Source organism: Heptranchias perlo, chromosome 3 (genome assembly GCF_035084215.1).
Source record: "Heptranchias perlo isolate sHepPer1 chromosome 3, sHepPer1.hap1, whole genome shotgun sequence".
In the NCBI taxonomy this organism is placed as follows: domain Eukaryota; kingdom Metazoa; phylum Chordata; class Chondrichthyes; order Hexanchiformes; family Hexanchidae; genus Heptranchias; species Heptranchias perlo.
Genome location: NC_090327.1, coordinates 4,656,918 through 4,674,173, shown reverse-complemented (window position 1 = coordinate 4,674,173; position 17,256 = coordinate 4,656,918). Strand labels below are relative to the sequence as shown.

The 17,256-nt window shown below is 45.3% G+C and overlaps 1 protein-coding gene across 6 annotated transcripts in view; it reads left to right on the top strand.

The window, feature by feature from the left end:
- Positions 1 to 17,256, top strand: part of LOC137309714 (zinc finger protein 521-like) — a 618,054-nt gene that overhangs the window by 47,852 nt on the left and 552,946 nt on the right. The window lies entirely within an intron of this gene.

The window sequence follows — 17,256 nt, the reverse complement described above, 5'->3', positions numbered from 1 at the left end:
TTTACTGGACAGTTTTTATTTTCTTAGTTAACAGGCGAAGCCTTGAGATTGCAGTGATGATTTGAGTTTAGCTGGCCAGCAGCTGATGTGATTTACAGTGAAACCTTGTTCGAACAATATATCCTGCTACTCCTGTCTCCTCGTCGGAATCTGTATGCTTTATCCTCTCCCCCTCATATTTTTATTCAGTTCCCTCTATATTTCCTGTAGTCACAAGAATATGAATACAGGAGTTGGGATGTCTTGTTGAAGTTGTACAAGACATTAGTAAGGCCACACTTGGAATACTGTGTACAGTTCTGGTCACCCTATTATAGAAAGGATATTATTAAACTAGAAAGAGTGCAGAAAAGATTTACTAGGATGCTACCGGGACTTGATGGTTTGACTTATAGGGAGAGGTTGGATAGACTGAGACTTTTTTCCCTGGAGAGTAGGAGGTTTAGGGGTGATCTTATAGAAGTCTATAAAATAATGAGGGGCATAGATAAGGTAGATAGTCAAAATCTTTTCCCAAAGGTAGGGGAGTCTATAACGAGGGGGCATAGATTTAAAGTGAGAGGGGAGAGATACAAAAGGGTCCAGAGGGGCAATTTTTTCACTCAAAGGGTGGTGAGTGTCTGGAACGAGCTGCCAGAGGCAGTAGTAGAGGCGGGTACAATTTTGTCTTTTAAAAAGCATTTGGACAGTTACATGGGTAAGATGGGTATAGAGGGATATGGGCCAAGTGCAGGCAATTGGGACTAGCTTAGTGGTATAAACTGGGCGACATGGACATGTTGGGCCGAAGGGCCTGTTTCCATGTTGTAAACTTCTATGATTCTATGAATACACCGGGGGGAAAAAATCAAGGAATGAGTGAAACTCCCTACACTTTTCTAGTGTTATCACTGTTGCAGGAGCTTTTAGTTTTAAAATCTAAAGTTATATCCATAACTCTCTTACATTATTCTTCCGTCTTTTTTTTATCCTTGATGTTTTCTTCCTATAAATTCTGGAGAAACTGTTTCCACTGGTAAGAGGGTCAGTAATCAGAGGACACCGATTTCAGATAATTGGCAAAAGAACCAGAGGGGAAATGAGCAATATTTTATTCTCACGCAGTGAGGCATAAGAGTACAAAAGCAAGGACGTTATGCTAAACCTTTATAAAACACTGGTTAGGCCTCAGCTGGAGGATTGTGTCCAATTCTGAACACCGCACTTTAGGAAGGATGTCAAGGCCTTAGGGAGGGTGCAGAGGAGATTTACTAGAATGGTGCCAGGAATGAGGGACTTTAGTCACGTGGATAGACTGGAGAAGCTGGGGTTGTTCTTCTTGGAACATAGAAGGTTGAGAGGAGATTTGATAGAGGTATTCAAAATCATGAAGGGTCTAGACAGAGTAGATAGAGAGAAACTGTTCCCATTGGCGGAAGGGTCAAGAACCAGAGGACACAGATTTAAGGTGATTGGTAAAAGAACCAAAGGTGACATGAGGAAAATCTTTTTTACACAGCGAGTGGTTAGGATCTGGAATGCACTGCCCGAGGAGGTGGTGGAGGCAGATTCAATCATGGCCTTCAAAAGGGAATTGAATAAGTATTTGAAGGGAAAAAATTTGCAGGGCTACGAGGATAGGGCGGAGTGATCTTGCAGAGAGCTGGCACTGACTCGATGGGCTGAATGGTCACCTTCCATTGCTGTAATCATTCTATGATTCTATTGCAAGGGAGTTGGTGTGCAAGAGTAAGGAGGGCTTGCTGCAATTATATAGGGGTCTGGTGAGACCACACCTGGAGAACAGTTTTGGTCTCCTTACCTAAGGAAGGATATGCTTGCCTAAGAGGAGGTGCAATGAAGGTTCACCAGATTGATTCCTGGGATGAGAGGGTTGTCCTATGAGGAAAGATTGAGTAGAATGGGCCTATATTCTCTGGAGTTTAGAAGAATGAGAGGTGATCTCATTGAAACGTATAAAATTCTTAGAGGGCTTGACAGGGTAGATGCTGAGTGGCTGTTTCCTCTGGCTGGAGAGTCTAGAACTAGGGGGCATAGTCTCACGATAAGAGATCGGCCATTTAGGACCGAGATGAGGAAAAATGTCTTTACTCAGAGGTGTGTGAATCTTTGGAATTCTCTCCCCCAGAGGGCTGTGGATGCTGAGTCGTTGAATATATTCAAGGCTGAGATCAACAGATTTTTGGACACTATGGGAATCAAGGGATATGGGAATAGGGCGGGAAAGTGGAGTGAGGTTGAAGATCAGCCATGATCTTATTGAATGGTGGAGCAGGCTCGAGGGGCCGAATGGCCTACTCCTGCTCCTATTTCATATGTTCTAATGCAAGTGAGGGTTTTTTCTTGTGAAATTGATCTCCCGTTGAGTAGCTTCAGTTGCACTTCTGGACTATTGTGATGCCCACGTCCTCTGACATTATATTCTCGGGTTTATTTCTTAACTTGTGTTGGGATTAGTAGCCTGGTAGCCCAAGTTAATGCTGTTGATGTGTGCGGGTATTTTAAAAAATTTATTCATGGGATGTGGGCGTCGCTGGCGAGGCCGGCATTTATTGCCCATCCCTAATTGACCTTGAGAAGGTGGTGGTGAGCCGCCTTCTTGAACCGCTGCAGTCCGTGTGGTGAAGGTTCTCCCACTGTGCTGTTAGGAAGGGAGTTCCAGGATTTTGACCCAGCGACGATGAAGGAACGGCGATATATTTCCAAGTCGGGATGGTGTGTGACTTGGAGGGGAACGTGCAGGTGGTGTTGTTCCGATGTGCTTTCTGCTCTTGTCCTTCTAGGTGGTAGAGGTCGTGGGTTTGGGAGGTGCTGTCGAAGAAGCCTTGGCGAGTTGCTGCAGTGCATCCTGTGGATGGTACACACTGCAGCCATAGTGCGCCGGTGGTGGAGGGAGTGAATGTTTAGGGTGGTGGATGGGGTGCCAATCAAGTGGGCTGCTTTATCCTGGATACTTTGTCCTTATCCACAAAATAATCTTCACGTGTTTTGGTTTTATTCTTGAAGTATCCAGTCGAGTTTCTTGAGTGTTGTTGGAGCTGCACTTATCCAGACAAGTGGAGAGTATTCCATCACACTCCTGACTTGTGCCTTGTAAATAGTGGAAAGGCTTTGGGAAGTCAGGAGGTGAGTCACTCGCCACAGAATACCCAGCCTCTGACCTGCTCGTGTAGGCACAGTATTTATGTGGCTGGTCCAGTTAAGTTTCTGGTCAATGGTGACCCCCAGGATGTTGATGGTGGGGGATTCGGTGATGGTAATGCCGTTGAATGTGAAGGGGAGGTGGTTAGACTCTCTCTTGTTGGAGATGGTCATTGCCTGGCACTTGTCTGGCGCGGGTCTTGGTCAGCGTGCGATCCACACATGTGCACGTGCGATGAAAACATAAACAGAAAATGCTGGAAATGCTCAGCAGGTCAGGCAGCATCTGTGGAGAAAGAAACAGTTAGTGTTTCAGGTCGATGGCCTTTCGTCAGAACTGGCAGAAGTTCGAGATTTAACTTTTTAAGCAAATTGCAGAGCCAGGGAAAAGTGGGGGTGGGGGAGGAGGGAGGGGAGGAACAAACAAAAGGGAAGGTCTCTGACAGGGTGGAGGGCAGGAGTGATTAAATGACAAAAAGGGATGAAGGTGTGAGGCAAAAAGGGGATGGTAATGGGACCAGTAAAGAAACAAAAGATGGGTCTAGAAGTGGTGTAAATGGTTACAGCAGAATCATTTCCAGCACCTGCTGTCCGAGAAAATGGGAGTGGTGGTTGTGTTCTGTTGTTACCATTTACACCTCCTCTAGACCCATCTTTTGTTTCTTGTCCCATTCCCACCCTCCTCGCCTCGCACCATCGTCCCTTTTGTCATTTAATCACTCCTGCCCTCCGCCCTATCACAGCCCTTCCCTTTTGTTCTTTCCTCCTCTCCTCCTTTTTCCCTGACCTCTGTACTTGTTTATAAACAGTTAAATCTCCAACTTCTTCCAGTTCTGACGAAAGGTCAACGACCTGAAACGTTAACTCTGTTTCTTTCTCCACAGAAGTTGTCTGATCTGCTGAGTATTTCCAGCATTTTCTTTTTATTATTTCAGATTTCCAGCATCTGCAGTATTTTGCTTTTGTTGCAGTGGAAACACATTACCTTGGTTCCGAACACTCTGTCCATTTAGAGCGCTGCTTTTAACACGTTATGTAAAAGAAAGAGCTTGAAATATACTTGAGTATGTGTGTCTGTGTGTGTCTGTGTGTGTCTGTGTGTGTGTGTCTGTGTGTGTGTGTCTGTGTGTGTGTCTGTGTCTGTGTGTGTGTCTGTGTCTGTGTGTGTGTGTGTCTGTGTGTGTGTGTGTCTGTGTGTGTGTGTGTCTGTGTGTGTGTGTCTGTGTGTGTGTGTCTGTGTATGTCTGTGTGTGTGTGTCTGTGTGTGTCTGTGTGTGTCTGTCTGTGTGTCTGTCTGTGTGTCTGTCTGTGTGTCTGTCTGTGTGTCTGTCTGTGTGTCTGTCTGTGTGCGCGCGTGCGTAGCCAATGAAGTACTTTGAATTGTAGTCACTGATGTAATGTACGGTAATACGGCAGCCAATTTGTGCACAGCAAGATCCCACAGTATGTATACTTGAAAAGGAAAAACTTGGAGGTTTGTGGGACTAATTAGATAGCTCTTTCACAGAGTCGGTTCGGGTATGATGGGCTGAATGGCCTCCTTCTGTGCGGTATGATTCTATGATGAACTTGCCTTTACACAGCGCCTTTCATGACCTCAGGACGTCCCAAAGCGCTTTGCAGCCATTGAATTACTTTTTGAAGTGTAGTCACTGTTGTAATGTAGGGAAACGCAGCAGCCAATTTGCGCACAGCAAGATCCCACAAACAGCAATGAGATAAACGACAGGATTATTTAAAGTTGTGTTCGTCGAGGGATAAATATTGGCCAGTGCACGGAAGGACTTTATAGGAAGTATTCAGTTTTTAAAAAAAAAATCAGCAACCAGATGAAATTAAATTGAACCATTTTAACACTTATTTCTGCAAATCAGTTTCTATAAACTGAATGCCTGTCTTCTCTGGGTACTTATTGCACATTATATTCTGCTTTAAGCCCATACAAGTACTCATTCACTCATCCCTTGTGCAGACTGTAAAAACATTTATTGCTATAATTCCCAACATATTCGATGCAGATTTGAAATCTATTAACTTTTTTTTTAATGGTGGCAGATAGCCAGGTTCAGTCACATTGTATTCTTATAGTGCCTTTAATGTAATAAAATGTCCCCAAGGTGCTTTCTGTAGGAGAGAGTCCGATAAAGGATTGGAGAATTAAGGACAGTTGGTCGAAGGCACTGCCCAGAAAGAGGAGAGTTCAGGATTTTAAAGGTGGGGAGTGAAGTAGCAAGAGGAAGAGAGGTCAAGGGACAGAGTTCCAGAAATTGGGGCCAAGACAGTTGAAAGCTCTGCACCCCAAATGAGGGAACACTAGGAGAGGAAGAAAGGAAGAAAGACTTGCATTTCTATAGCGCCTTTCTTGACCTCAGGATGTCCCAAAGCGCTTCACGGCCAATGAATTACATTTTGAAGTGTAGTCATTATTATAATGTAGGAATCGCGGCAGCCAGTTTGCCCACAGCAAGCTCCCACAAACAGCAGTGTGACAACGGCCAGATAATCTGTTTTTAGTGATGTTGGTTGCGGGATAAATATTGGCCCCAGGACACTGGGGAGAACTCACCGATCTTCTTCGAAATAGTGGCCGTGGGATCTTTCACGTCCGCCTGAAAGGGCCGACGGGGCCTCGGTTTAACGTCTCATCCGAAACGCGGGGCGTCCAGAGTTTTGCATGCGTGCGTACACGCGTGTCCTTTTAATTAAAAGATGGTAACCAGCCATCGATGATCACAAACTTCAAATATTTCAACAGAACACTCGAGCAGGAAAATCGTATTTGCTAAAAGTCTACAGAAAACCGTGTGCCTATATTCTCGACATCTGACTCTTTGAATCGTTTTATATGTTTTCATTTGGACACAGGAAATGATTGCAGTGCTAACAAAATGCTGCAGTGTGTTCCCCCGCCCCACCACCCAACCCCTAACCCCAAGGAGATTTTGAAAAAATTACTTGCAAAGTAGTTGTTATTTTTTTTTTTGGAAAAAAACAACTTTTGTCTAAATCTGTCAGACCTGAAATATGTTAGGAACGAAGCTGCAAGAGGTTTTCATTATGTTTCTTGTCCACTGCATGTTAGTTGCAGTGACGAGTGAACAGTATTCGGAAATCAGGCTGTTTTTTTTTGAGTGGGCCGCATACAAAGTTCAAATCCACCTTCCCGTTAATTTATTTCGGGTTGTGTATCGAGATGTCAGCCATGGCTCAGTGGGTAACACTCTCGTCTCCGAGTCAGAAGGCTCGAGTCCCACTCGACAGACTTGAGCGCAAAATGTCGGCCGAAACTCCCAGTGCAGTGCTGAGGGAGTGCTGCACCGATGGAGGTGCCGACTTTCAGATGAGACGTTAAACCCCGAGGCCCGTCTGCCCCCTCAAGTGGATGTAAAGGATCCCATGGCACTATTTTTTTTGAAGAGCAGGAGGGTTCTCCCCGCCCCCCTGGCCAATATTTGTCCCTCAACCAATATCACTAAAAACAGGTCATTATCACATTGCTGTTTGTGGGATCTTGCTGTGCGCAAATTGGCTGCCGCGTTTCCTACATCACGACAGTGACCACACTTCAAAAAAGTACTAAATTGGCTGTAAAGCACTTTGCGATGTCCTGAGGTCATGAAAAGCACTATATGAATGCAAGTCTCTCTATCTAGAGGATCTGCTTTATGATTTATTTCCCATTGAGGCAACAGCAGTAAGAACTCCCGTATCCAAATCCCCCCCGCCCAGGCCCATGAAATTGAAGCAGGACAAATCAGCGAGGAAGAAATACAAGTGCAAATAGGGCAGAGTATCTTTGATTTTGAGGGCCAGATCTGGAATATAAATATTTGGAGGGTCGATCTTGCGTTAATTCTGGCCCAGATTTTGCTGGATGGGGCATCTCGCAGTGTGCCCGTTAGTTAGACTTACAGTTGCACGTTTTAGGTTTTAAAATGTTTTTCCCTGTAACTTGCTGGAAGTGCGAGCTGATAACAGGGCAACGAGGGCAATGGGGCCTTAGTGAACGACAGGACCAACAGTCTGTATCTCCTTAACCAGGGAGATTTAAGGATTAAGAAATAAGCAGAGGAAGGACTGAGAAGGAAAGAGGGTGAATTCGAGTCAAATCAGGTACAGAAAGAGAAATAGAGAGGGAAAGAAAGATTGGATTGAGAGAGAGAGAAAAAAACACAGGAAAATTTAAGAAAAAAAATGTTAAAATTTAAAATTTGACATTTTTAAAATCTCCTGAAACAATTCACAACCTGAAGGAATGAGACTTCACACTTATAATTGTTCACTTTCTGGACGAGAGAGGTTGATTGGCCATCATTAACAATTATCATGTCATTAAAAGAGCACCTACACTGTTAATTACTGGACTTAACTCCCTGCGGCGAGTTTAAAGGGCAATTAATGAACAAATGCAGCAACTCCATGAAACTCATGGGGAGGTTAAAGGTGAGAGCCTCGCGAAAACAGCGTAACGGGAGCGGCGCAAATCGTCCAATTTGCAATTCACGGGGTATCTCTTCCTCGCCACAGTTTGCTGGCCGATTTGCGCGCATTAATAACGGCGTGCGTCGTTCAGACGCCATTTTTTTCAGCAGAATCTGGCCCATTAATTCCTTGGCAGCCACAGGAGAAGAGTTTGAAACTCTCGTGGCTGATTTAGCTGGAACACCGATCAGACGCACTGTCAAAGGCATGATGCTAACTCATTGCGGACTTCTCGCGCAGGGTTTAACAACAGGGCCTGAGGACTCCCAACACAGTGAAGGTTCACAATAGCAGCAAATGCTAACTGTGCTGTGGTCAGAGATGGTTTAACGATGTGGTGTTTCTAAATTTTGCAAAAAAAAATCTCCAAGAACAACAATTAAAAGCTGAAGGAATGAGACTCCACACTTGTAATCGTTAATTTTCAGTGCCGGAGAGTTTGTCTGACAGTAATTAAGACTTATCATGCCGTTAAAAGGATACTTAGACTGAAATGGACAAGACTTAAACTTCCTTTGACGGATTTAGCCCGTGTTCTGCCGCGCAAATACAGGAACTTTACGCCATTCGATGTATTTCGATGGTGAGGCAGACAGCGAGATGCCGTTTTTGTGCGGCTGACGGCAGAGCGGCGCATCGGACAGCACCTTGCGGATTTTCGCATTTAAACGCGCGTCGCCTGAAGTTGCTGTATGATTTGCGCATAAATATCGGCGAGCCCCATCAGCACCCCTCCTCTTCCCCCCCCCCACCGTTATTCTGACAGCAAATTCTGGGCCAGTGTAATTCTGTGAATCTGATTCTGCTAAACACGTGCTTTCAAAATTTATATTTCTTTTGAAAAATCAAAGACTCTCAGACAGTGACCTTTCCTTTTCATTACTTTTCATCTGCGGAAGGGTACGGCATTAATGCTAGTCAGGCTGTGTACACATTTTAAGAAAATGGTTTCTTCTTCATTGATTCCCGACAGTTCCTTTACCCAGAAACTAGGAAACATGTTTTAAAATGAGCAATTATGGAAATGTTTATTTCACTCACTGAATGCGAAATGTGGGCATGAATAGTGCTCGAATTTTCCTTGGGGGTATTTAATACTCTCCAGGGGCCAGAAGTCATCAGATTTTTTTTATATACATGTATATTTTTAACATGTATTTGGTATTAAGAAAAAAAATAAAAGTATCAAATTTTGATAAAGAGACAATAAATGTTCTACATTGTTGTACCTTTTAAAAAAAAACTAAATTAGCTTTAATTTTTTTTTTTAAATTCTTGCAATGCCGCAGTTAATATGATTAGTTAAATGATATCTGTTGTTACCATTGCTGCAGTTCACAGCGGAAGATATTTAGATTGTAAGGGTTTGAGAATCTTGGGAGTCCTGTCCCTACTGGATTAATTTATGGTGCATTTTTTTTTGTATTCCAGCAGTACAATAGTTACTTGTAATATTGCAGTCCCTGGAGTAATACTAGCCTTTGCTTTCAGGCAGTTCAAATTTTAAAAAAAAACAAACTCATGGTGCAGATTGATCTGATTGATGGAAAAGGCAATGCCTCGAAGGTGCCAGCAATGTATTGCTGATGCCATCTTGAGGGTGCTGATTCATGCCTGTGGAATGTGGGAGGTTGTCTGCTTTCCAGTTAATGTCTCGGGGCCGTGGGGGAGGTGGCTGGGATGGGGGAGTGGTGGTCGGAGTGGGAGAACGGAGAAGAGAAATGCTATAGCCTGTGGAGAGACTAGAGGAGCTAGGATTGTACTCCTTCCAAAAAGCCAAGGAAGTTAAGCTAAGACCTTTTTAGAAATCACTGGTTAGGCCTCAGCTGGAGTATTGTGTCCAGTTCTGGGCACCACAGTTTAGGAAGGGTGTCAAGGCCTTGGAGAGGGTGCAGAGGAGATTTGCTAGAATGGTCCCAGGGATGAGGGACTTCAGTTATGTGGAGAGACTGGAGCAGCTGGGATTGTTAAGGGGAGATTTAATAGAGGTGTTCAAAATCATGAAGGGTTTTGATAGAGTAAATAAGGAGAAACTGTTTCCACTGGCAGGAGGGTCGGTAACCAGAGGACACAGATTTAAGGTAATTGGCAAAAGAACCAGAGGGGAGATGAGAAATTTTTTACACAGTGACTTGTTATGATCTGGAATTTACTGCCTGAAAGGCCAGTGGAAGCAGATTCAGTAGTAACTTTCAAAAGGGAATTTGATATATACTCAAAGGAAGAAATTTGCAGGGCTATGGGAAAGAGCAGGGGAGTGGGACTAATTGGATAGCTGTTTCAAAGAGCTGCCACAGGCACGATGGGCCGAATGACCTCATTCTGTGACGTATGATTCCATAGGAAAGATGGTTGTGGTTGTTGGAGGCCAATCATCTCAGCCCCAGGACATTGCTGCAGGAGTTCCTCAGGGAAGTGTCCCAGGCCCAACCATCTTCAGCTGCTTCATCAATGACCTTCCCTCCATCATAAGGTCAGAAATGGGGATGTTCGCTGATGATTGCACAGTGTTCAGTTTCATTCGCAACCCCTCAGGTAATGAAGCAGTCCGAGCCCGCATGCAGCAAGACCTGGACAACATCCAGGCTTCGGCTGATAAGTGGCAAGTAACATTCGCGCCAGACAAGTGCCAGGCAATGACCGTCTCCAACAAGAGAGAGTCTAACCAACTCCCCTTGACATTCAACGGCATTACCATCACCGAATCCCCCACCATCAACATCCTGGGGGTCACCATTAACCAGAAACTTAACTGGACCAGCCATACTGTGACTACAAGAGCAGGTCAGAGGCTGGGTATTCTGTGGCGAGTGACTCACCTCCTGACTCCCCAAAGCCTTTCCACCATCTACAAGGCAAAAGTCAGGAGTGTGATGGAATACTCTCCACTTGCCTGGATGAGGCAGCTCCAACAACACTCAAGAAGCTCGACACCATCCAGGACAAAGCAGCCCGCTTGATTGGCACCCCATCCACCACCCTAAACATTCACTCCCTTCACCACCGGCGCTCTGTGGCTGCAGTGTGTACCATCCACAGGATGCACTGCGGCAACTCGCCAAGGCTTCTTCGACAGCACCTCCCAAACCCGCAACCTCTACCACCTAGAAGGACAAGGGCAGCAGGCACATGGGAACAACAACACCTGCACGTTCCCCTCCAAGTCACACACCATCCCGACTTGGAAATATATCGTCGTTCCTTCATCGTCGCTGGGTCAAAATCCTGGAACTCCCTACCTAACAGCACTGTGGGAGAACCTTCACCACACGGACTGCAGCGGTTCAAGAAGGCGGCTCACCACCACCTTCTCAAGGTCAATTAGGGATGGGCAATAAATGCCGGCCTTGCCAGCGACGCCCACATCCCATGAACGAATAAAAAAAAAAACTCCCTTCCCTCCTTCCCACCCTCTTCATCCTAACTGCTGCTGGTTCTCGGCTCTTTCTCTTGCTGCTCACTGGCTTGTTGGAAGCACAGACTCCAGAAACTGGAGATTTCTTGGATGCTCTGGAAACTGAAGTTGGATTACTGCACTGTTTTCTCTCACTGAAGTGAAAAGAAACTTGAAGAACCACCTCTGTGTGCGTCGGAGACGAGTTGGAATGCGTTCACACAAGTATATCAGACTCTCGCGTATTGCTGTCCGTCTACCAGCACAATGTTAATTTCACGCCTTTATATTCTCTTAACTCTTTGTGTGTTCAGTGTTGTAAAGCCCTACGCTCACCAGCCACTGCAAACCTGGCGTTCGAACGATCTCTCTCCCATTTTAAGGGGAAGTACGAAGAACATGTTTGAAACAATTGGTGGAAATGCAAGCAAATTATTGCACTGGAAGTCGTGCCTTCAAGTGCAAAATACACAATGGGGCAGAGTTTTTTCATAAAGTCATTCCCGGGATGTGGGCGTCGCTGGCAAGGCCGGCATTTATTGCCCATCCCTAGTTGCCCCTTGGAGAAGTTGGTGGTGGGCCTTCTCCAATCATGAGGAGAGATTACATAAACTAGGTTTGTATTCCTTGTAATCTCGAAGGTTAAGGGGTGATTTGATTGGGGGTTTTTAGGATTTTGGAAGGAATTGATAGGGTGGATGGAGAGAAAGTTTCTCCGCTGGTGGGGGGAGTCTGGGACAAGGTGACGTAAACCTTAAAATCAGAGCCAGGCCATTCAGGAGAGAAGTTAGGAAGCACTTCTCCACGCAAAGGGTGGTAGAAGTGTGGAACCCTCATAAGAAGCAGTGGATGTTAGCTTAATTAATAATTTTAAATATGAAGTTGACAGATTTTTGCCAACCAAGGGTATTAATGGATACGGAGTCAAGGCGGGTAGATGGAGTTAGGATACAGATCAGCCATGATCTCGTTGAATGACAGAACAGGCTCGAGGGGTTGAATGGCCTACTTCCGTTCCTATGTATCTGCTGGTGGTGATTTGACACAACTGAGTGGTTTGCTAGGCCCTACTTCAGAGGGCAGTTGAGAGTCAACCACATTGGTGTGTGGGACTGGAGTCACATATAGGCCCAGACCGGGTAAGGACGGCAGGTTTCCTTCCCTAAAGGACAATTAGTGAACCAGTTGGGTTTTTCAGGGTTCTCCCGGTCTCTCGCCACCACATTGGAGGCAGCTCGACAAACTCCAGAGAAACTGCGTAAATGCCCATTTTTAGCCACCGACGGCAAATCTCCAGGGCTCTGCCGATCTCCTGCCAGAGAACTTCGTCTGAAATTCCAGGCGACTGTCCACAGGCAATGCAGACGTACAAAGGCCTTCTGAATGAGAGATCGAGTGGAAAGCTCCATCCCCAAATGTACCATTCTCGCTATCTGCAGTTAGAATCATACAGCACAGAAGGAGGCCATTCGTCCCGTCGTGCCTCTGCTGGCTCTTTGAAAGAGCTATCCAATTACTCCCACCTCCTCTCCCCCTACCCCCTACCCCCCCCTGCACGTTGTCCGTAGCCCTGCAGTTTTTTTCCCCTTCAAGTATTTATCCAGTTCCCTTTTGAAAGTTATTATTGAATCTGCTTCCACCGCCCTTTCAGGCAGCGCATTCCAGATCATAACAACTCGCTGTGTAAAAAGTGTTTCCTCATCTCCCCCTCTGGTTCTTTTGCCAATTATCTTAAATCTGTGTCCTCTGGTTACCGACCCTCCTGCCAGTGGAAACAGTTTCTCCTTATTTACTCTATCAAAACCCCTCGTAATTTTGAATAGTTCTGCTGATCACCATATTATATATTATATATTATATAAAATATATGCCACCTCTATCCTGACTTCAGCCCATCTGCTGAAACCCTCCTCTATGTCTTTGTCACCTCCAGACTTGACAGTTCTATCCTCTGCCCCCTGTAAACTTCAGCTCATCCAAAACTCTGCCGCCTGCATCCTGTCCTGAAGTCCCATTCACCCATCATCCACGTGCTCGCTGACCTACGTTGGCTCCTGATTTCCCATCGTTTTTGGTTTTATCCTTGTGTTCAGATCCCTCCATGGCTTCGCCCTTCCTGATTTCTGTAACGCCCTCCCGCCCTCCGCCCCAGAACTCACTGACTGCAGCCTCTTGTGGATTCGCCACTAACATTGGCGGCCATGCCTTCAGCCGTCTAGGCCCTACACCCTGGGATTCCCTCCCTAAATCCCTCTGCCTCTCCACTCTCTCTTCATTTTGAAATCCACATTCTGTGAAGTGCCTTGGATTGTTTTTTCTATGTTATGGGCACGATGTAAATGTAAGTTGTTATAACGTGAACTTCCATTACAGATCATCGCAACCAAGACCCGGTAAAAACAGCATGCAAAAGAATATTTTTGAAGACTATGCCGTTTTTCTTCCAGTAACTTTAATTTTCGATAAGCAAATTTCAGTGTTTTTAATAGCTGCATAATTAAAATACCTCCTGGAAAACTGAGTTTCAGTCGGCATTAGCTAACTAATTTGTTGCCATGGGATCAATAACATTCCAGCAGATGTAAACATCAGGAACCACAACAGGATGGTACTTGGCTACAGTGCTGTCCGACACAGCAAAGTCTCTTTTAATCCGCAGTATTGAGAGGCTCGCCCATTTATAGAGAAACTATTTTAAGTGCCCACTGTCCCGATCTTTGTCCACATGAGTACGAGTGCAAGTGCAGCTTGCAACTGGTTGAATCAGCGGGAGAGTATTTATATTGACGCAATTAAGTTTGAATCCTTACTTGGTGCTCAAAGATGCTGTGGGGGTCTGTGCTGACATAAATGGAGGTGGGTTGGGGCAGTATTAAGAAAGAACTTGCATTTATACAGCACCTTTCACGATGTCCCAAAGTGCTTTACAGCCAATGACGTATTGGCCACTGCCTGAGGCTGAACCAGACTGTTCGCAGCCTTGGTGTTCTATTTGACCCTGAGATGAGCTTCTGACCACACATCCGCTCCATCACCAAGACCGACTACTTCCACCTCCGTAACATCGCCCGTCTCCGCCCCTGCCTCAGATCATCCGCTGAAACCCTCATCCATGCCTTTGTTGCCTCCAGACTTGACCATTCCAGTGCTCTCCTGGCCAGCCTCCCATCTTCCACCCTCCATAAACTTGAGCTCATCCAAATCTCTGCTGCCCGTATCCTAACTCGCATCAAGTCCCGTTCACCCATCACCCCTGTGCTCGCTGACCTACGTTGACTCCCAGTCCAGCAATACCTCAATTTAAAAATTCTCACCCTTGGTTTCAAATCCCTCCATGGCATCGCCCCTTCACTATCTTGGTAACCTCCTCAAGCTCTGCACTCCTCCAATTCTTGCCTCTTGCGCATCCCTGATTTTAATCGCTCCACCATTGGCGGCCGTGCCTTCAGCTGCCTAGGCCCTAAGCTCTGGAATTCCCTCCCTAAACCTTTCCGCCTCTCTACCTCATTTAGGACGCTCCTTAAAACCTATCTCTTTGACCAAGTTTTTGGTTACCTGTCCTAATATCTCCTTATGTGGCTCGGTGTCAAATTTTGTTAATGTTCCTGTGAAGCGGCTTGGGGCGTTTTACTGCATTAAAGACGCTGTAGAAATGCAAGTTGTTGTAGTCACTGTTGTAATATAGGAAATTGGCAGCAGCCAATTTGCGCACAGCAAGCTCCCACAACCAGCAATGTGATAAAGACCAGATCATCTGTTTTTTTTTAGCGATGTTGGTTGAGGGATAAATAATGGCCCTTGCCATTGGGGGAGGATTCCCCTGCTCTTTTTTGAAATCGTGGACATCTTTTACGTCCAATTGAGCCAGGGCTGACTAGCAGTGTTCCTTCACAGGACAGTGTTGTCTCCAACTATCGCCTGCATATTGATGCACTATCCGAGAGAGAGAGCTAAGCCAACATGCTTTTATGTTCATTGTGTGACATTCTTAATACACCATCTCAAATTACTCTCATTACAGTATTACCAGCAGGGACAGCCCTGTAACTAAGTACTTTGTCCTAGTGATTTGCTGTAAAGCAAAAAAAAAGCTATCTCCAACCACAGTCCGGAATTTGGAAGGACAAAATCTATCATTGTAGTACTGGGTCTTACTTACAACCCAAATCAGCCTTGGCATGAATGTTCGACACTTCTATCACCATGTTTTGACCAGAATCCTAATGCCACTGCATATTCATCCCAGGCTTATCAAAAGGCCTGTGTCATCTCGGGTTGCCAACCCTCCAGGATTGTTCTGGAGTCTCCAGGAATTAAAGATTAATCTCCTGGATGCTGAGACGAGCAACACCCAGGAGAAAAGTCATGGTGGTGGGGGGGGCATTAAAAACACTTTTTGTTTATTGGTTGTAAAAATATTGGAGATGTGTAAAAAGAAAAAGCTGTTTGACCGGGCGGGGCCGTTAGAAGCAAGAGTTCATGTGAACGAAACCTCCAGGAATACGTCCAACCAGAGTTGGCGACTCCAGTGAGTGTGGGAATCATGGTAACAGAGCTGCCTAAATCAGCATAATGAATCCTTCCAAAGTGTGTTCGACATATTAAAAAAAAATCTACTTTTTGGTCAACAATGACCATTCTAAAAATGCTCCTCGCATGTAATTCAGCCCCCATTTGTGGTCATTTGAAAAGGGCCGCTTTGTTTGTCAACACAAATTGGCACTTTCAAATCTCCTGAGAACATGTAGGCTTTTTAGATGCATGAAAAGGATGAGAGTTTTTGTCTGGTGGGCCCATTAGTCCAGTCGGCACTGGACCCAAGATTTCTAGGCCTCTTACTTGTGTTCCCTTAACGGCCATTAGAATGGGGTGATCTTTTCCTGTGTTCACACTGCCCATTTCACGCCTAAACTGTGACCTGTCCCAGGACCCTCAAAGCACCAGCCACGCGGGGGTGATTTTAAACCCCCAAGAACGGATGGGTTGTGGGGGGGGCGGGGGCGGGGGCGGGTGGGAGTTGAAAATAATTGTTTTCTTTGGGTCGCGACCGCAAAATTTTTGGACTTGGCGTTCCCAGTGGGAAGCCTGTACTTCTCTGCACTGACATCAAACCCGGACATAAAGCCGGGTTGCGGTCGCGACCCAAAAAAAAACCAACTGCTTTCAACTCCCGCCCGTTCTTGGGGTTTAAAATCACCCCCATGGTCTCACAGGAACAGGGGGCCGCAATGTTCAAGGGGGCTAAAGAAAACCCCCCGCCCTCCCCCCACCACCAATAAATTCTAGCAGAAATACCCACACGAGACACTGGGGAAAAATATTAAATTGTCCTTCTTTTAAAAAAAAATATTTGTGTTGAGAAACAATGAAAATCGCATTTCAACTCCCTGGAAAGTTTTTGCGAGAATTCTGGCAATCTGTGTGTCTGCGCAGGGTTAAAAGGAGTTGGACTTTGGGACACACTGCTGTCCCAGGAGCTATTGGCCTGCAAACGGAGAATATGAGTCCAGACCTTGAATGCCCTCTGAGAGGGTCATGTGACTCCCATCAAAGGCAGGCAAATAAAGAAAGATCCAGAATGTTAGTGCAGCAGCTCGTCAGAAACTCTTCAACTATTGATTGAAATTAGAACATCGACCTTTTCAATTGTCAGTCACAAATGGCGCTCTCAAGTCTCGCAAAAGCTCCCTGGTTCAAACTTGCGACATGGAGTTGTAATAATTTTTTTTTTAAATGTAATTTAAGATGAACTCCTGATAGCGAAAAGGGGAAAGAAATAGACACGGTTGGGATTTTAAGAATTTTGTTATCAAGCAGCACTTACAAAGCAGGAGTGGATGAAAGAGTGGGAGACAAAGGCTAGAGAGAGAGAGAGAGAGGGAGAACAATAGAGGATGAATCAGACATGGAAAAGGGAGGAAGTCAAGAATATGTAAACAAAAATAAAATTAAAAATCAGCCAGAGTGGCAGTGAAGGAAAGTGAGATTGTGTGTGTTTTTGTGTGTGTGTGTGTGTGTGTGTGTGTGTCCCAAAGATAAGACCAAGAGTCAAAAATAAAGTGCAAAAAGGCATTGAGCAGAGAGGCTAATTAGGTGAAAGCAAAAAAAAACAGACACTGGAAAAAAGTCTGGTTTTAAAAAAGAATAGGAGAGAGAAATGTACGCATCTGAGACAGGACCAAGCACAAAGGCGGCTATAAACTGTCTCCTTTGTAAGCTACACCTAACATTTCATTAAA